The sequence below is a fragment of the Adiantum capillus-veneris genome, chromosome 1 (assembly GCF_014529385.1).
Source record: "Adiantum capillus-veneris isolate H3 chromosome 1, ASM1452938v2, whole genome shotgun sequence".
In the NCBI taxonomy this organism is placed as follows: domain Eukaryota; kingdom Viridiplantae; phylum Streptophyta; class Polypodiopsida; order Polypodiales; family Pteridaceae; genus Adiantum; species Adiantum capillus-veneris.
In genome coordinates, this window is record NC_140931.1 from 92,573,468 (window position 1) to 92,595,350 (window position 21,883).

A 21,883-nucleotide genomic window follows, 5' to 3' on the forward strand; every position below is an offset into this window, starting at 1 on the left:
TTTTATGTGGTTTAGATAACTTTAGATTGTCAATTCCTAGGTTTGTATGTTGGTTTTGGCCTTACAATGACTCTTGTCGTGTTTTGACCCACTTCTTGAAGTTTTTTGGTACCCTTCCTTTTTGGATAATTTGTTTGTAATAGTCTCCGCTACAAGACCGACGGTCTCTGTCCCAAAAATCAATAGGGGGACATGGATCGTGATCAATACTCCATCGGATCTGAACCCCAAACTTGGCTAGTGAACACCTGCAGCCTAAGGAGTCTACCCCACCACTTATTTTTGGACTTGGAAAACTTTTTCTTGATCAAAAGAAAAATTTTGTATCTACCTTATGGTTTTTGACTAGCAGCTGCTCTTTTGGTGATTTGGTCAACTTTTTGTTGTTTTTTGTTGTGGTGCCCTTAACAAAAGTTATCGCAAATATTGTCAGCTACTCATTGCTCAAATCTCAGCTTTAGATGATCAAGGGGGTCATGGATCACGATCCGTGTTTAACCACTTTTGAGTATGAAATTTGGTCAGCTGTATGGTTGCACCCTGTAGAGGTTAGATTTTCACTTAATTTGGGTTTGGATTCCAAAAAGTCAAAAAAGCCCCAAATTTTGGTCAATTTCCAAGGATTTTGAAGATTTTTTTCAATTTCTTGATTTGAATGAGTTTTCTTAGTATCAATTTTTCAGCAAAAGTGTATATCCAATGATCTTAAACCTCACTGGATCCAATGGTATCAATTTTTGGTCAAAATGTCACAAGGGGTCAGGGTCATGGATCGCGATCCATGTTCCAACACCAATTGGCTTGAAAATTCCCAAATCAACTCTCCCTGGCTTGGTTTGCCTCTTTTTACACTTATTTTTGGGTTTGTATCAACTTTTGAGTTATAACTTTCAAATTTTCAAAATTTTTGAGTTTATGGTCTTGGCTACCAAAATATGGTTTTGACAGTTTTTCCCTAATCATTTTAGCCCAATTTGATGGTTTTGGTTGTTACTTAACATACTCTTGAATACTGAAATGAATCCTATGAACAAAAACCAACAAGAGGGTGTGCAAAATTGAAAGTAAAACGTATGATGGAACAATATTTTGAAGCATCGAAAAAAATGTAGAATGAAATGCTTTCATATCTCACTCATAATTCCTAGTCCCTCTCAAGAATAGATCTAGCAAGTCCTCAAATTCTAGCTTCTACCATGTACTTAACCCCGAGTCTAGCTACCTGACTGCTAAAGTGTAAACGAAACGGAAATTAGAATCAAAAGTCTCTAAAGTAAAAGCTACGACTAGGTCACTTACCACCTAAGGATCACTATCCTCGGCAATGTCTCCAATGTTAGCGTGTCACCACAACAGACATCTGTAGCATAGCTATCTAGAACTAACATAATGTCAATACTCATGGAAGCGAGTCTAGTTACCTAACTGCTAAAGTGTAAATGGAATGGAAATCAAAATCAAAGGTCTCTAAAGTAAAAGCTACGACTAGGTCACTTACCACCTAAGGATCACTATCCTCGGCAACGACTCCAATGTTAGCGGGTCACCACAATAGACATCTGTAGCATAGCTATCTGGAACTAACATAATGTCAATACTCATGGATGCGACTCAGATGGGACACATAGACTCTTTGAGGGTGTCAATGTTTGAGGATAAACCGAACGGGAGTCCACCTGGGCGGACATGTAGTCGTAGACACCACATTTGTACTCTATTAATTGTTCGAGCTAGTGTAGTGATACTATGTGCAAATCCTGAATCCAGAGTAGCAAGTCAATTCCCTAAGTTGTAATGTTGTCATGACATTTGTAAAAGTCCATGTGAACTGGCCACTTGCCATTTAGAAAGCCCTAGGTATAAAGGTCAATAACTTTAATGTGAAAGAGGCTTATCTTTAGAGAAGAAAGAGATATGCGGTACGTATGCTCAAGCTACGAAGCTGCTCCAACTTGTAATCATCGTAGCTAATGATTGAGTAATCCATTTTCGAATCCAAAACTTGCATTGTGTTCCTCTCTCTTTGCTCTTTCAATTAAGCGTAAGTATTGTCAGTTTTGTTGTGGTTCACGACTACACATATGTGAGCCTAATCTTCAGATTTGAGTGTCTAAATCACTGTTTTTAGTCATTTTGACCATAGGATAGTGTTCCTAGACCATATGTTGACCTTTCTAGACTGATCTGTCATAGTTTTTAGGACCTTTTTCATGATGGATTGTGATTTTTGTACCTTGTTGGATTGCGACCAGACTTGGTAGGATAGTGTCCCTAGGTGTCCTAGACCTCCTCCTAAAGTTTTGTTGCATTTCGAGGCCGTCTGAGTGCCAAAATGGAGTGATGACCTAGAGCCGTGAGAAACGATATAGGCAGATTTCCCTGATCTTTGAGTGTTGGTTTGCTTGTTGAGTTAGTGTGTTTGTTTGTTAGGGTTCACTTCTTGAGATTGACGATCTCAAAGAGTTTCCGTGCCCCATCCGAGTCACCTCCCTGAGTATTGACATTATGTTAGTATCAAAAAGCTATGCTGCAGACGTCCATCGCCACGACCCGCTAACATTGGCGCTGCTGTCAGGGATATGATCCTTAGATGGTGAGTGACTTAGAGCGTATTTAGAGCGTTCATTTCAAGATTCACCTCTCCATTCCATTTACACTTTACCAGTGAAGGATCTAGACACGGGGTTTAGTGCTTGATAGAGTCTAGAAGTTAAGGACTTGCTACATCTATTCTTGAGAAGTAAAGAGGGTTGTAAGTGAGATAGCCAAAAGCATTTCATTCTTCAATTTTCTCTATGCTTTTAGAGTGTTGTTTTGTCTTTATTTTGTACCGTTCAGTTTGTTTTTGTTTCATGGTTCATTTCAGTACTTAAGAGTAGGTTAAATAGAAACTACCACCATCACATTTGGGCTAAAAGATTGAGGGAAAAAAGGGTGAAAACCATATATTGATCAAAATGACCATAACTCTGAAATTCTGAAAATTTGATGGTAGAGACCTCTAAAGTGATCCAAATTCAAACTTTTTTGGATCAAAGGCATCAACATACTCTCTAGAAGCAATCTCAAAAGTTTGGCTAGATTCTGTGGAGGAACATGGATCGCGATCCATGTACCCCAGAGACCATTTTTGGAAAAAAGTGACCAGTTAACAGCGTATATCATTGGGAAACTGCTCTGATCAAGTTTTCTTGAAAGAAAAACTCAAAAATCACATTAGAATTGATTGTTAGTGAAAAAACAGCAAAACAGACATTGTAGACACAAACTTTGGGATTTTTCAACTTTTGGGATCCAAATTCAAAAAGGGGTGAGATTTGCCTTTTACAGGGAATAGAGAACCTGTAGAACAAAATTCATGAAAAAATCTGTCAAACATGGATCATAATCCATGTACCTTTTGACATTTGGGGCTGATATTTGACAAGTGCATCTCTGATAACTAGTGGAACAACTTTTCCAAAAGGAACCATGTCAAAAAATTGAAAAAAGTTGATCAAAATAGCCAATTACAAAAACTACAAATCAAGCAGAAAAACTCACTTTTGACAGGGAAAAAATTGTCCAAATCCAAAAACAAGTGGTGGAATAGACTACTGACACTACAGGTAATCATCAAGCCAAGTTTGGTGCTCATATATGATGAAACATGGATCACGATCCATGCACCTCTTGAATTTTTTTGAAAATTTTTGGTTGAGATTTGAGCAGTAGGTAGCTGAGACATAGACAAACACTTTTCCCAAAAGAACCAAATGCAAAAAGATTGCAAAAAGTGGTCAAAAGAGCCAAAAACAGTTCTTTGTCAAAACTACCACAACGGATTGTAGAAGTCAGTTTTGGTAGGGCAAAACTGATCCAAATCCAGAAATTCTTTTTGGAGCAAGCTACAAAGATTATAAGCTATTAGCACACCAAAGATCAAGTCCAAAAGTGGTGGAACATGGATTGCGATCCATGTACCCCTGAGAAATTATTGGACAGAAACTTTTCTAGCCTGTAAAGACCATTGTGAACAGAAGTCCCCAAAGAAGCATAGTAAAAAGGTTCAAAATGTGGGTCAAAAAAGCAAAACATAGCTCAAGGTAAAAACCTTAAGACAGACATGTGAATTGACTTTTGCTTGACCTAAAGTGATCCAAATCACACAAAAACCATATAGCAGGGATCACTGGACCAAGGAGAAGCTGTGTGCCAAGTTTCGATGCAATCTGACACATAGGTACATGGATCCCGATCCATGTTCCTCTGTCACATATTGATACCAAATTTGCACCATAGCTAGAGGATACCACAAGGAATCCAGTGGTCTTTTCAAAGTTCTAAATTTGGATATCAAAAACCAAACCAAAAGCCCAGAATTGCCAGGTACTCTGAGCAAGTGCCAAAATTGACCTAATTTTCAATCTAGACGTCCATTTAAAAAAAAACAAATTGATACCATAGGACCTCCTAATCATGCCGATTCTGATGGTACCAAGAGAAGTCAATTTGGGCTCCAAACATGGATCACGCTCCATGTACCCATAATGACAGCTTGGTCTAAAACTTTCCAGATCAGTAGAGCATACACAAGGAAATATATCCCCAAGTCTAATTGCGAAAAAATTTGAGCAAATTTGGGTCAAAAGGGAGCAAAATAGGTAACAGACAGAAAACCACTGTGCAGACCTAGTATTGGCCATTTGACCTGTCAAAACGAGTCCAAATCCAAAAAGATTTGAGATTTAGCTTGTGGATATAGAGTGTAACAAGCTGCCAAGAGATCAAGTCCAGATGTGGTTGTACATGGATCACGATCCATGTACCTAAATCTCAGAATTTCATGAAAATTGGCACAGAGCCTGCACATGACCTTGTTTACACACAATCGAATTTGGGAAAAAAATTGACAGAGGAACATGGATCGTGATCCATGTACCTCAGCATAGTGGGGGTATCTTGTAGACATACTTGAGGACATTCCAAATCTCAAGTTTAAGCTAAAAATATCTTCGGGAGGCCAAGATACAAGCCAAAGTTCCTATGTTCTGATCCTGAGACTGTCTTGAGTGCTGTTTCAAGTGCAGTTTCCTAAAATTGCTCTAACTTTTGATAGACAACTCCAAATTGAGTCAGGTATAGCCTGGAAGAAATCTTGCGGGCAATAGCACACACATAATTTTTCTAGGTTTCCTTATTCCAAATCTTTAGGGTACCCAAAGACTAGTTTCCAGAGAGCAAAAAAGCCACAAATTCCTGACTTCTGAGAGACCTATGTTGGAATTAGGGTTGCAGAGAAACACACACAGCTTGGAGAAGACGAAGGAAGCTCAAGGCACACAATAGAGAGTGTTTTACTTAGTGTGCAATGGAAAGATAGATAGCCCTAGAGTGATGGGCGTATATACAATGCACGGGGGAAAAAACCTCCTAAAGAGGGACAAAATGCCCCGACGGTCCTAGTGTGTTCACACACATCACTACCACATGTATATGGTAACAATCCCCCCTGGAGTGATGCGGTGAACGAGAGCTGGCACATGAGTAAAGGGAAGTGCCATGCCCTGAGGACAGGATCAGTCCACAAAAGGGAGTAAGCCCAAAGCTTTGCGGAAAGCTTCAAGCTTCTCACGAGACAATGCCTTTGTGAAAAGATCTGCAAGGTTGTCCTGTGTTGGCACATAAGCCAAGGTGATCTCTCCTGCTGAAAGCCTCTCCCTGACATAGTGGTAATGCACCTCAATGTGCTTTGTGCGAGCATGAAAAACTGGGTTCCTCGCAATTGCCAATGCGCTCTGACTGTCAGTGTAGATAGTATTGGCAGTGTCCTGTCCAACACCCAAATCAGCCATAAGGCGTCTGAGCCATACACACTCAATCGTAGCTGTGAAGACTGCCCTGTACTCAGCCTCACAACTCGAAGTGGCCACAGTAGGTTGCTTCTTGCTCAACCATGATATACATGAACTGCCAAGCATGAAACAAAAACCACTTGTGGACACTCGCGTGTCAAAACAACCAGCCCAATCTGAGTTCGAAAAAGCATGTAAGTCTGGCGGCAATGATCCCCCCTTGGGATAAAACAAGCCAAGATGTAAAGTGCCACTAAGGTAGCGGAAAATTCTCTTGACAGCCTTCCAATGCTTAGACCCTGGGCTATGCATAAATCTGTTGACCTGTGAGACTACAAACTGAATATCCGGCCTCGTGTGCATACATAAATGAGGTAGCCAACAACAGTTTGGTAAAGAGTGACATCAGCAGGATCGCCAGCATCATGTAGACTCAACTTCAAACCTGTTTCCATGGGAGTGGCAATAGGCTTGCAATCCTCAAGTCCAAACTTACATAGCAATGTCTCTATGTAACTTTTCTAACACAAGGCAATACCACCATCACACTGCTTAAACTGTATACCCAAGTAATGATGCAATAGCCCCAAATCTTTCATCTTGAGAGTAGCATTCAAATCAGCCTTAAATTCAGCAATATGTCTCTCATTTGGTCCAGTGATCAGAAAATCATCAACATAAAGAACCACAATGAGAAGTACATCACCCTCACGCTTTACATACAATGTGCTTTCTGTTGGACTGTTACAAAAGCCTTGTTTGACCAAATGAGTGTCAGCTTTATCATACCAAGCATGAGGAGATTGCTTCAACCCATACAAAGCCTTCTTACATCTGCACACTTTGTCCTCTTGTCCTTTTATGACAAAACCGCGAGGCTGTGTTACATAAACTTCCTCAAATATGTCACCATTCAAGAAAGCAGTAACAATGTTTGATTGATGTACATTCAAACCTATGGGGGTTTCTGAAAATGTTTTAGATCAGCCTATTACTGATGCAGATGTACATGATGTACTTGATGAGGAAAGGGCTGAAAATGAGCAGGCTAGAGGTATGCCAAAATGGCTGGTGCACACTTTGCGTGACAGTAAATTGGATGCACCTTTGTCTAGTCATACGCATTCAGGCTCTCGCCATGCATCTTATGCATCAGATTGTTATGCTTTGGCTGTGTCTAGCTTACATGATGTTGAGGAGCCTCTGTCTTTTGATGAAGCACAAAATTCAGAAAATTGGATGGCTGCCATGCAATCAGAATATGATGCACTTATAGAGAATGACACATGGAATTTATGTGATTTGACTCCTGGCAAAAAGGCCATTGGTACGAAGTGGGTTTACATGTTGAAACGCAAGCTGGATGGTGAGATCGATCGCCATAAGGCTCGACTTGTTGCAAAGGGTTATGCACAGCAAAAAGGCATACATTATGAAGACACTTTTGCTCCCACTTACCTTTGCTTTCAACACTATAACCAACAAAAATACATTTGACAGCCTTATCATCCAATTTTCTGCGCTGCACTTGTGGCACCAAAGCATATGCCAAACAACCAAAAACACGCATGTGCTCAATAGAAGGCTTTCTATCATGCCATGCTTCATATGGAGTAATAGACTGCAAAGCTTTCGTAGGACACCTGTTAAGTACATAAGTGGCACACATAATGGCCTCAAGCCAAAAAGAATGCGGCAAAGCTTGACTTTTGACCATACATCGTGCCATTTCCGTCAGTGACCTATTTTTCCTCTCAGCAATACCATTTTGCTGAGGTGTATAAGGCACTGTACATTGGTGTTTTATCCCACGACTATCCAGAAATGCATTAAATTCATGAGACATATACTCCCCCCCTCGATCGGAACGGAGGGTGCCCATAGTACATTTCGAGACATTTTCAGCCATAGCCAGAAATTTTTTGAAGCACATAAAAACTTCGAACTTCGCTTTAAGCGGAAATACCCATGCATGCCTGGAGTAATCATCAATTAAAGTCACGAAGTACAGGTAATTGCCCAAGGACGGAGTTTGCATGGGCCCACAAACATCACTATGCACAAGCTGCAACCTGCATGTGGCCCGAATTGCCGAATTGAACCATCCTTTGGAAATTTAGAACGTTGCATCTTACCCAAAATACAGCCTTCACAAACATGTTTGACAGGTGCTTCAAGAGGCGGCAAAGAAGCAACCATATCAGATTTTTGCAAACGTAGCAAACTGGCAAAATTCAGATGACCAAAACGTGATGCCAAAGTTTTGCATCTGAAATAGCCCTTGAATCTGCAACGGCATTTGCAAAGTTTTGTCCACACTTGTCATACAAAGTGAGCTTATACAGCCCACAGCACAAAAGGCTAGATGCAACAATTTCATCACCAAAACTGAGATCATGAACTGTACATGTGTCATCCACAAATTTGACTACAAGTCCAAGTCTAGCAAGTGCGGATACAGACAAGAGATTCTTCTTGATCCCACGTAAATAAAGTGCATCAACAAGTGTGAAGGAACTGCCATTTGCACAAGTGAGCACAATCTTTCCAACTCCCTGAACTGGATAAGAGGTGTTGTTGGCACAAGTGACTGAATTCCCATGAGGGATAGACTCGAGAGAGGTAAACAATTCACGATGTGAGGTAATGTGCTTTGTAGCACCACTGTCAAAATACCACACATGTGAATCTGCAGCAACTGACAAGCATGCATCATGGACAGTAGGATTGTAAGTGCACTCTGCGCTAAAAGCCCATTCTGCATCAACATCAGCATTATAGTCTCCTTTTACAGAAGACTCAACAATGGCTGCATTTGTAGTGGAACTAGCATTTGCAGTGGAACCACCCTCTTTCTTCTTAGCCTCTTTTGCCTTCAACTTAAGACACGACTTGATCAAATGATCATTGGCTTTACAATAATGGCAGCGCATCTTCTTTTTGCCCTTATCACCAGAATTTCCAGACGAATTGCTTCCAGCACAAGCAGTAGGAACAAAATTTTTTCCACTCGTAGCAGAACCATAAGAAGTGGCTACATTGCTGTTACCACCCTTTCTTTGAGAAGCAATAAAAGCCTGTTCAACTGCACGCTGCCCAGTCCTGTTTTTTCTAGAAAGTGACTCTTGCAACAGCAATGTGCATAATGCATCAAACTTGACAACTTCTGGATTTCCTTGTGTCAAAAGTCTCCAAGTACTAGCAAAATTCTGGTAAGAATCTGGTAAGGCATCAAGAATAGTCTGCACAAGGGAACTGTCTGAAATGACTTCACCTGCAGAAATAAGCTGTTCATTGATATCCTTGACACTAGCAAGGAAAGTGTCCATATCATCTTCCTCATGCATAATCTTTGACTCCAGCTCTTTACGCAGCAAAGCAATTTTAGCCTCATTGCGGCTTGCATAAAGACTTGCTAAAATATCCCAAGCCTGTTTTGCAGATTTTGCTGAACGGATGTGAGGAACAATGGTGCGCTTCACAGACAACGCAATCAATGCATGAGCCTGTGCATCCTTAACATCCCAACAAGCTTGTCCTGACGTAGGCAAAACAACTCTAACAGCTGCAATCCTTGCAGCAAGACCTACAACATCCTCAACATCGCCTACATCCTCAGAACCAGGATGTACATCAATGCCCTGCACAATGTTCCAGACACCTTTTGACACAAGAACATGTTGCATCATATAAGCCCACATAGGGTAGTTGTCCCCATCCAACCTCTCCTCAGCAGCAAACATCTTGAACACATCTCTGTTGTTGTTGTTAGCCATCGTAAATGCTGCACCTGATGTGAAAACTGCCCGAAAATAGGAGAAAGGGAGCGGGAACAACCTGTGCTATATAGCACAAACCGTAGAAGACTATAAGGCACCTGTTATGCAGAAAACGGCACTGACAGAAATTTTGCACAAAATGACGAAATATCCTGTGCAGTACTGCCTGTAGTGGAAACGGAGGCCGAAATGAGCCCAAATCAAAATTCTGAGCATACCAAACTCTTTGAGCTCGCCCAAATTTTTTGTCGACCCGCGAACACTCGCCAAAGCTCACTGAAATCGGAGAAAGTGAGCAGGCGTGTGCTGGAGCAGCTGGCGACTAAGCCCGGGAGGACGTGACCTGATCTGATACCAATTGTTGGAATTAGGGTTGCAGAGAAACACACAGAGCTTGGAGAAGACAAAGGAAGGTCAAGGCACACAATAGAGAGTGTATAACTTAGTGTGCAATGGAAAGATAGATAGCCCTAGAGTGATGGGCGTATATACAATTCACGGGGAAAAAAACCTCCTAAAGAGGGAAAAAATGCCCCGGCGGTCCTAGTGTGTTCACACACATCACTACCACATGTATATGGTAACAACCTGATCAAGGGCAAAAAGGGATAAGCTGCACTAAGCCAAAGTGGGCTTGTAAGAGACTATCTTGAGAATCTTGAGTGAGCCTTAACCATGAAAAATCATCCACCACCAGCGTTCTCTACTCTACTCAAAGACATGAAAAACGTTGCAATGCCAACAACAAGGGGATTGGAAGAATACATAGAGGAGAGGCATCCTCTCAACAAACCAAACGTGAGATTCATTAGAACCAATGGGCCACACAAGTTCTTATGGATTACACTTATGAGGGCTTATATAGATCCACAAACGAGGATCACAAATATCTTTTACAAGTGTGTAGTACCCTGTGCTAGATAGTTGACCACCCATAAGGACCTCTATGCATTTACGTATACAAATTCCAACAGAGTGCAAGTTTGATGGTAGATAAGTATGGGGGTGAATACAAACTTGTCCATCCAATTGACTTAGAACGATATGCATACAAGGGTACTCCGATCTCTACTTACCTTCAACAAAAAATGATGCCAGAGTACACTTCAGAGAGGATCCCATCGAGATTTTCTGCAAGACAAGAGGAGAGCACGAGAGACATCATTCCACGAGACCGCAAATTGGTTAGATTGGGGCCTGAACCACAACAATTAAGACCATATCAAGTGGCTAAATTTGTCAAGACAAAGTAGATGGGTGGGAGGATCCAAATGCTCATGTCTCACTCTTCAAACAAGTTTTGAGAGCTGAACAGATTGCAGTTTTCCATACTTAGTATGAGGGATTTGGATTGACATTAGAAGGAACAACTTTGACATGGTTCCAAGCTCTAAACATAGATGGTTTTCCAAACATAGCACAATTCTTACAAGAATTCACAAAGAGTTCTTGAAAAGGGGAATCAAGCACAATAGAGTGTCCCAGATCTTGTCATAAAATCTAATATCTAACCAACCCAAATGATTTTCTCATATTAAATTGACCACTTAATGTGGGAGAATAAACGGGAACAAGTGTTAAGATATAGATATGTGCTTATAGATCTATCTCAACACGGGGCCAATGGTAAAGGGGCCCAAATGAGAGATGGTCTATCAAAGAGCAATGCTAACCAATGGAGCATAAGACCTTAGGGTTAGCTTCATTGAAGACCTCCAATAATGTGTGTAAAAGTCTCTTGACCTTAAGTAAGCTAGGGCTGAGCTTGAGGCGGGAACCCGGCCCAAGCTTGAGGTGCTTGTCGTGCTTGAGGTGCTTGTCATGCTTGAGGTGCTTGATTAAGGTGCTTGAGGTGCTTGACCTGCTACATGCTTGAGGTTCTTGACTTGCTACTTGATTAAGGTGCTCGAGGTGCTTTGACATGCTTGCCTGAGATGCTTGTGGGAACACCCCTAGTTCAAGTGCATTGTCATGCTTGATGACTAAGGTGCTTGAGCACCAAAAGTCAAAAGCATTCCTACAAGAGGGGGGCGAGCCCTTTTCCTAGGGGATAGAGAGAGAACACACACTCACACACACAAGGAAGGCCCAAGCTTGAAGAGGCATGAGGGACACATGTCAGGCCCCTACCTATGTTACCTTCATGATATGCCTGAAGCCTATTGGTTGGCCACCCAAGGGGTCCAATAGTAATTTAGGAGATTTAATTAATTGATTTAACATTTATCTAGACCTCTCTCTCAAAGGGGAAAGGGGGACACTTTCTACCCCTACTGCTTGTAATGCCTCCTGCTTATGATTGGCTAGGCCTGGAGGGGTCCAATGAGCTTCAAGCATGAGCTACAAGGGGGGGTCGACCCAAGCAAGCTAGGGGGTTTCTTAGGGGGTATACTCAAAGTGCAAGAGCTCCCTCTCCAAGCAAGTAGAGGTTGAGAGCCTACACCAACACTCTTGGCTATGGAGTGCAAATCCAACCAAGAGCCATGCTTCAATGATTAAGCCTGCCATCTCCTTCTTCTTCATTACTATGCTATTATGCATGCTAGCAACAAGAGTTATGATAAGTGAGGAACTAATTCTTTCTCCTACGAAATGTTTCTTCTTCCTCTTCCCTACCCTCATTCCCTGCTAGCTCTCTCCACCTTCGAAGGTGTTTGAGGTCTTGGGACTGAGGCTTGGGATAGCTAAAGCTTTCTTCAAGTTTATGTTATGTTTGTGATGCATGAAGCTTTCCATCTTCATTGCATCACCTAGGTCACAAGGAACACAAAGACTGTATTGTAACAAGTCTCTCTTAATGGGAGAAATCATAATATAAATGCCTATTGGAGGGGGGACCGGCTCCACATAAATCCGGTCCTCAACTGTTGTCGTGTTCTCTAAATTCTCTCTCTTGCAAAAGTATTGTTCATGCCAAGTTAACTAATTGCTATGATTATGTTGCTATCTTCAATTATGTTCACCCGTTATGCTCACAAAGTTATTTCTCAAAAGTTCTCTCATTAATTTCCGCTACTCTCAAGTTAAATAGGCCAATTCCATTACAGATCTACACTTTCAAACAAAAAAAGAACAAGAGAGTGAAGGAAGCTCTGCTTCGCTTCAAATAGTACATAGATAGATGTCCTGTGAGAGAGCTACCGCAAGATGGAGATATTATCAGTTCTCTTCATAGAAGGCTTGAGGAATGAAACTCTAAAAAAGGATCTACATCTAAAAGGATGGGTTAATTTTATTTGAGAGTTAATCAATTCGTGTTTTTTTGCTAAAGGTGATGCTTTTTCGAGTTTATAGAAGCATGGATTTCACTCATATGTATGCTCTCTAAGGTGGCGTTGTGGTATGTTAAATAAGTACCGAGGGAAGGAGAGAGAAGAAGGATTAGACGGAGAGAGAAAAACATACTTTTGAAATAGAGATAGGATCGGGGTGTGAGAGTAACGACAACATGAGAGAGAGAGAGAGAGAGAGAGAGAGAGAGAGAGAGAGAGAGAGAGAGAGAGAGAGAGAGAGAGAGAGCTTGAGAGTGGGAGATGAGGGCAGGAACTCAATGATGGCTTTGAGACAATGCGAGAAGCTCTGGGCAAGTGGGATACATGGGGGTACATAGATAGCTCTCAAAGGGCCGCTTTACAGGCGGAGATTGACCATTTGCTTGTCTGCAAACGCACAATCAACCTGGTCGACATCTCTGGCTCTAATGTGGTAGAAGATTGAGGTAAGATTTAAATAATTATGCACTAAATATATATAGTTAAATAAATATGCACTAGCACATGATAAATTGTACTAGTGTGATGCAAGTTGTACTGTGTGTGTGTGCAGGTTTGATTCTCTACCTAATCATGTAAACAACTTATTTTAATTATATGATGCTTATTTTAACTATATGATGGTGTTCCACTCTTCAGTGCCTTGGCGAGAATAATTCATATGTCTCTGTCTGACTTATTATTATTGAAGTAGTTGTGATACTTTTAATCGGCTTGGTCTACTAACACATCTTCAAGATCTGTCATAATTTAGGGTATTGTTGATATCTTGTAGCTAAACTGAACCGCCAAATGTAACTACAAGCTGTTTGAAAGCCAAACGTAAAGAAAACTTATGTGAGTTTTTTTATAATATAAGAAAAAGATGAGCATGTCTTTAGTATTTACCCTACTTTTAGTAGAATGTTGTTTCCTGTCCATGTAGGTGTTGTTGCAAACAAGGATGAATGCCTAATAAGCCAATTTGAAACTAGGAATCTAAAAAATATTGATGGTTGTACTTGTTTGGGCAGAGACCTCAAAGTAATGATACACGCATAGACTCTTGCATATAAAATAGTAATTAAGAACACTTTACTGAGTTGAAGAACTGCATACGTACATAAACACACACTTATAAATAACTATATATATTGTATAAACAAGTACTTAAAAACACTTTACCGAGTTGAAGAACTGCTTACGTACATAAACACACACATATAAATAAATAAATAAAAAGATATTATAAATATATATAATCTAAATATTATATATAAAACTATATATATTCTTAGATCGACAGTGTAAAGAAATACTAACAAGCAATCAAAATTTTGACAGCATAACAACGTGAAAAATAAAAAAAAACCCATTCCATACTTGCTTCCGTGAAAGCTTGCCTAACTTTCGTTAAGCTTTCCCATTCTATACTTGCTTCGGTGAAGCTTGCCTAACTTTTGTGTATACATGAAACCATGATTATGTTTCTAAACATGAACAAAAAGCATGATTATATTCACAAGCAATCAAAATTTCGGCAGCATAACGGCGCGAAAATTCAAACAAAAACAATTCCCATTCCATACTTGCTTCCGTGAAGCTTGACTAACTTTTCTGTATACATGAAACCATGATTATGTTTTCAAACATGAACAAAAAGCATGATTATATTGACAAGCAATCAAAATTTCGGCAGCATAACGGCATGAAAATTCAAAAAAAAAAATCCCCATTCCATACTTGCTTCCGTGCAGCATCAAATGCTCAAAGGAAGAAGAAATTACATACGCAAAAAAGCATGTGTTGGTATATTACTTTGGTAAATCCAAAGCTCTCAACTAACTTCTATCTAGCATAATAAATATGAAATCATGTATGAATTGATAAGGACGATCAACACCAACAACATGTCTTCAGTAATACCAAAAAAGTGGCACCCAAACACCATGGTCACACGTCATTCCATAAAAATCACAAACTAGAAAAAACGATAGATAATACCAATGTTGATGTCAATCAAGGGCAATGTGATCTGGGCTCATATTGTTGCCAATCAGTCTCCTCATCGCTATCTGCATCAACTGCTGAAATAGCACGTACACATGGAGCCTTGAAGCGTGAAAGATGTTGATCGAAGACCTCTGGATCACTATCTATGCAGAGATAGTGTCTAGAAAACTCAACACAAACATTGCCCAAGACACCACATCCAGAAAACATATCAACAATGTAGGTGTGCTCCGCAGTAAATGTCCGCACAAGCTAGCTGAAAAACGCAAAAAATATGCGCATTTTTACTTTATGTAACATAGTCCAATAACGGATAGCAGGAAGCATATATTCTTACCGAAAGAATTAAAGGCTACACTTGGTGGCACCTCTAAGAGCGTGTCCTCCAATGTACTCTCCGCCGGTGCGCTCCACCAGTATTTCGGACTTGGCATCGAAAGAGTTGTTGTCCACGCTCTCTCCATCTCCTCGATCGTAGATAGGACGTTGACCCTTATGATAAAACAATCCTAGCAATAGTGTTTCCACCTACAAATTACAATTAGAATGTGATCTAATTGAAGAAAACTACGAGCATGCTTTTCAATCAACAAATAAATTTACTTACTCTCTCAATCTCAATGGTCTTTCGCACATAACCATCGGGGATCAAAATAAGGATGGTAAGTGTTTGGTGGCTAAGTCAACAATGGCCAAACGGACTAGTCAAAGATTCTATTTACTATTTTTAGTAAATGCTAACGAGGCCAAATGATGCGGATGCGAAGTAAAGATGAAGATGAAGCAAATACAAGCAACAGATGCAAAGAAGAGTTGGAATCGATGACTATCTATGGAGTTACGGTCACAATTGACGGTCACTTAAGTTTTAGGATTTTCCGTCAAATGACCGCAAATGCGGGTTGTAATTATGTTTTGGGCTCATCAAGAGTTCCAAGTTGTGAACATTGAGCTATATTTGGCTCCTAGGCAGTGCATATAGTAGATTAAGTGAGTTTGGCTATTTGAGTGCCTGGCCACTTCTAAAAATCCTAGAGAGTATATAACTCAAAACACACAATGTGAAAAGGGGGATTCTTACTCACTGGAGATAAGCTTTGTGAAGAAGGAGATGGCTATGGAGTCCTTGAGCTTTCTACGCGCGTGCATGGACGATTCGGCCTCATGCCAATAGCTAAACTCTAACCTCTTCTCTCTCATTTGCTCATGGTGTAATCAATGCTAGATTAATCAAAGATTAGTGGCTGATTTGTTGATTAATCTCTCTCTTTTTTTCATAATTTCCTCTTGTTTAAACATGCTACTAAGTCTGTGTAGGCTTGTGTAGAGTGTTGGTCCCCCGTGTGGTCATTCTATGCTCATTGTGTTCTTGATTAGAGTTGGATTAGTGATTGATTAGAGAGTAGAGCGTGATTAAGCTTGTGTGTGAGAGAGTAGGCCGAATGGTAGAGTAAGTAGTGTGCTCACTCCTCGTAGCAACATCTTACCCACTCCATAGCTTTCTTTGTGTGTAGGTTTCACCTTCTAATCCTCCATTTGGCACGCACAAGCCACTTGTGTGTTTCCATGCCCTAGCCGGATCCTACTCCTCGGATTGAAATTATGTTGATGTCCTCCCTTTGCTAGGATGACGTCCCAACATTGGCGCCGCTGTCGGGGAGCCATTGCCTAAGCTAGAGGTTCCATTGGTGTGATTAGGAGACACTAATTTGCCTAATTTTTTGTTAATTTTGTTAGTTTTTAGATTAGGTGTGTTGATTAATTGAGTGGTTTTTAGTGTGATTAGTGCTTGGGTTAGCATTGATTATGCTTAGAACATCACAAAACAACCCACACACATCATTAGTTCTTGATTTTGATCACTAATATTGACCATCAAATTCACTAATTTTCCCTAACTTTAATGTTAATTTCCCGTTGATTGATAAGTGTTTTTTGTGCTACACACAAGTAGAAAGTGAGTTGGGTGTATGGACAACATGCCTATGTGATCCACACACTCATATCCTACTCCATTTGTGCGCAAATCGTAGCCAAAATCACCTATTAATCACTAATTTTCACTAATTACATTCACTAATTATTTGGGCATTTTGCAAAGTTCTGATTTGTATTGATTATTTGATGCATGTCCATGATGATTATGTGTTTACATTCATGCTAAACGATGCTACACATTGATTTTTGTGTTGGTTGTGTGTAGGTGATTTTACGGGATCGACACACACACACACACACACACACACACACACACACACACACACACACTAGTGTGTTGGGCACTAATCAAGTGCTTAATCGCTGAGTTTGTGTCTAATTAAGGTGCTGAAATTAATGCTAATTTTCTGATTTTATGTGCAGGTTATGTTCATGAATCATGTGCATTCATAAAATGCAAAACTAAGTGTGGTTTATGCCCGCTTGTGTGTAGGCGGAAGTGCCTAATTTGGGGCAATTTGGGGCTGTTTTGGAGTTCAATTTGCTTATGAGAAGCATGTGATTGCTTATGGTTGTCAATGAGTTATGGTTATGTTTTTCTAATTTCGTTGTGACGCCGAAATGCTGTCGAAATTCGGCCAAATTTGATTATGTATGCTTATGTTCATGATTTGATGCAGAAAGCGTGTTAATGATTGATTAAATTTGAGATTTGGATGTTCTAATTGATGTTTAATTGATGCAAAATGATGTTTTGAGTGCGATTAGTCATCGTGCAAGAAATGGTGATTTTTGTGTTCATTTAAGCGCAGTTTCGAGACGATTTGTGTGCTTAAAGAATGATGTTTTGTGCGATTTTGATTAAGTAAGTGATCAATTTCGGTGTTTCGATTGCTTGATTAATGCGAATGTTTAGGTCGGTGGGCTGATCTAGAATTTTTGAGAATTTTTTGGTAATTTTTGGTAATTTTTGCTCAAATGTGCTCATTATGCTCAGAAAATTGATCAATCGCCTAATACGAGTGAATTGTGGAGTGCTAGGGCAATTCTTTTTTTGTTTTTGAGTGTTTTTGCGTGCTAGTTTAATTTTTTTTACATTTTTAGGTCTTTTGTTTGATAAGATTTGATTTTTTAAAAAATTCATATTTGTGTATTTTATTATTTTTCAGTGTTTCTATTTTTGTTTGTGTTTTGTGATTGTTTTGTGTTTTTTTGGAATTATTTTTGTGTGTTTTTTATATTTTTAAATTAATTTTGTGCATGTTTTGATTTTTTGAGTGTTTTTTTGTTTTTTTTTTAAATTTATTATTGGTGCTCATTTTGGTATTTTTGTAAGTGTTTTTTGATTATTTGTGTATTTTATTAATTTATTTTTGTAAGTGTTTTTGAATTTTTGTGATTCTTTGAATTATTGTATGATTCTTGGAATTTTTAATGAGTTTTTGTATTTATTTATTTTGTTTTATGTGAGTTTTTTTAATAAAAAAAACTCACCTGCCTCCTTCTGCTCCCGCGTTGATCGGAGCTGGCGAGACTTCCTACGCACTGCAGCCATCGAGTTGTCCTATGCCTTTGGGCCCCGGCTAGTCATCCTACACGCATGCTGCCCGACTTGACATCCTACGCCCGAGTACTCCTACGCTTTTGCTCCCTGCCGAGTTATCCTACGCGCTGAGCACGTAGCCTTTGTATTCGCCACACACGCTTTCGGCCCAGCCTAAATCAGTGCCGATTATGGTGCATTAAACACCACACACATACCCGTTGCACATGTTGCCGTGTATGTTGCAGCTTTTTCTGCGTGAAGTCACACTGGCCCACACTCAGTTTGCCTGCAGTTAGCGCTGGAACACACACACACACAAACACTCAGTTGGCCTGTAGTCGGCGCACAAGGCTTGGCGTATACGCCATCAAGACCCCACCCACACACCGCACGTCGTCTCTGTCTCTCTCTCGCTGTCCCTGGCTCGCCATCCCGTGCAGCTCGCCCTGGTGCCTGCTGCGCGCTTTCCTTGGCCCACACAAACAACACACACGCCATCGCGCCCGCTGCTTCACGCTCACACACACATAGTAGCCCATTAAAAAAAAACAAAAAAAAAGATAAAAATAAAATAAAATAAAAACCCTCGTTCCCACCCCACCTCGACAAGTTGTCAACAAGCACCGCGCTCACAAGAATACACATATACGCATACACACACGCGCGCTCATACACACACGCTAGCACAAACGCGCATCGAATACAAATACGACATCACACACACACACACACACACTCTACAGCACCTCGGAATCGGAAGGGACAGCTGGGAAGTAGGGACTCGCATTGCGCTAAAAAACGATGAAGTAACAGACCCACAGCCCAAAACACACGAGCGTCATCGACTTCATGAAATCTCTGACGACAGAAACAAAAGGAAAAGAGGGCTTCAAGTATTCGAATAGGAGATGATTCACACATCTCCCATTGAGTTGATATATTTGCTGCCATCACACACGAGGAAGGCCAAACGGCAGCTTTGAAGTATTCCTCTAACAGTGATAAGCAGGATTCAATTGATCACGAAATTTTGTTGCAGTAACTGGTAGTGGTCATAAGGAGGCCGGAAATTGAGCATTGCCAGGCAGAACTTTCCAAGCAAGTCATCAAAAGAGAAAATTGAAGTGATAAAATTGAGTGTGCCAGGGATAAGAGTAACAGTGAGGCTAGAAAAGCTAAAGTTGTGGACAGATACACTTCAGAAGTCGGATGACCTATGGTCACCTACGGGGTGGTTTAATTTAAATTAAACGCCATATAAAGTGTGCGGTCAACAGGCAAATTGAGGTCGTTTTAGTTCACGTAAAAAATGCTTTGCTAATCTGCAATTTTGCAGATTAAGAGAAAATTTCATCGCTCAATCAACTGAAATCGAGGAATCACAAAGGCGAGTAGTCGTTGCAGTACAGTGGTAAGTATCTTGCCAACTATGGTGCTATACAGGTAAATCAAATCGTCGAGATCACAGCGAAGCCTAGCAGAGAGCTTTGAATTAGGAAAACCACTGGACACCCGTGGGAGAGGCTAGAAAAAAGGAATACAAGTGCTCAGCAAGTCAGTAAAATGGTTGAAAGAAAAATGGAGCAGCAGATGCCACAGCCATAGTCAATGGCAACATCGGCAAATCAAAGCAGTTATGATGCAGCTTCAAGCTCATTAATAACAAGCAAATCAGTTGGCATCAGGTTGGAATTAATAGGTCATTTCAAAGACTTTCTATGCTATATGGACGATGCGGACAATCGCTATCTAAAGTCCAAGCAAAATACTCTGAAAAGCGCGACAATACAGGTTGTGGAAGTAGACGAAGCTACCAACATGGCTAATTCACAAAAGAACCTAATGGAAGATTGTTTAGGATCGGTGTACATGAAGCTCAAACCAGGTAGTGAGTTGGACATAATAAAATTGCACAGGCAAGATCTTCCAGAGGTTAGCAGTTGTCGAGTCACTGTGCACTTGATAAACTCAAATTACAAGGAAAAAAACTGTAGCAGTCTCTATAGAGATATGGAGGGTAGATGGTACAAAGAAGAAACACCTCAACAAGTGACGGAAGAGCCAGATCAATGCTTCATAGCTCATGAAGATGGTTCAAAGTTGGGTTACAAATACGTGTTGACAAGTGGTAATATTTACCGCTTGATAATGAGCTTACCTTTAGCTTCTAATGCAGATACAGTGGTAGCTCAGAACAGAGAAATCACTCAAGAGACGGGGCCTACTATAATCAATTTGCCAAAAAATCAAGACACACTCAGCAGAAAGGAATTCCTTGAAGCCATGTGTAAACGACAGTTGCCTTCAACCACTTCAGAAGTCAACAAACAACCTGAATCAATAGCCCTTCATTGGATCCACGAAACAAGATGGAAAGATCCAATTTATGTAGATTCTGGTGGACAAAGATGGGTTCAAGTCACGCGGGTAAGGACATTTAGTGAGCCGGTTCCTACGACACTATGGGCAACGCGCATTGGGGACATGAGCTATGATATAGATGGAAGATGCTATGAATTAGATCTTATTGCAGATAAATTCTCGGAAAGAGTGGCAGCTTTCATCTTATCACCTTCAACTCCACAAGACCAAATTGAGCAACGGACACAAGATGAAATGATATCTAACCAGGTGAATATTGGTCACACTGCCCCTATTGCACACAGTCAATCACTAGAAGATAGGGAAGTGCACTTTAAAAGCTCTAAACTTCCACTGACACATGATCAGACTTTGAATTTGTATGAGCACAATTCAACTCCTTTCATTACACAGATGAGTGCCACAACACAACATTCACAGGTACCGAACACTACACATGCACCACAAAATGTACCAACACAAACACACGTACAATCAATGGAAGAATCAGCTATTGAGTTAGCACGACTTCACAAAGACCTAGCTCAATTAGTTGAGCTATATGACAAAGCTAAAATATCCACATCTGGCATAAGAAAGATGCCTCTTACAGTTAGGGAGCACTCTCGGATGGGGGGAGTCCAATGTCCACCTCACTTACTGCAATCAGGACAACCCTATCAACTGTAAACAGCAAAAGAGAGTCACAATACTCTCTTACAAATCAGCGGCGGACAACAGAAGCCAAATATAGGATCGAAGCGACAACAGAGTCCTAAGACTATACACAAGCCACAGATAAAGGATCACATGTTCATAACAGACATAGAATTAAAGTTGGTTACTGAAGCAGGGGCTGAAACGACCATCTACCAGGGTTATAATGGAAGCTATTACAAGCTTCTTGAGAATGCCATAGTCGAAAAAGATAAGGTCAATCAGTCAAAGCCAGAGTTAGTGTTGGTTTTCAAGTATCTATATGTCATGCTGATAACATATGTGATCAAAGATAGTATGGGCAACAAATACCAACAATATTATGAACAGATACCTCGACCAGGTATAGAACAAATAGGAATAGATGTGCATTGCTACGAATGTGGCATTAATCATCTAATACCCAATTGCCGAGTAAAGATGCACTTAGATATGATGAAGCAA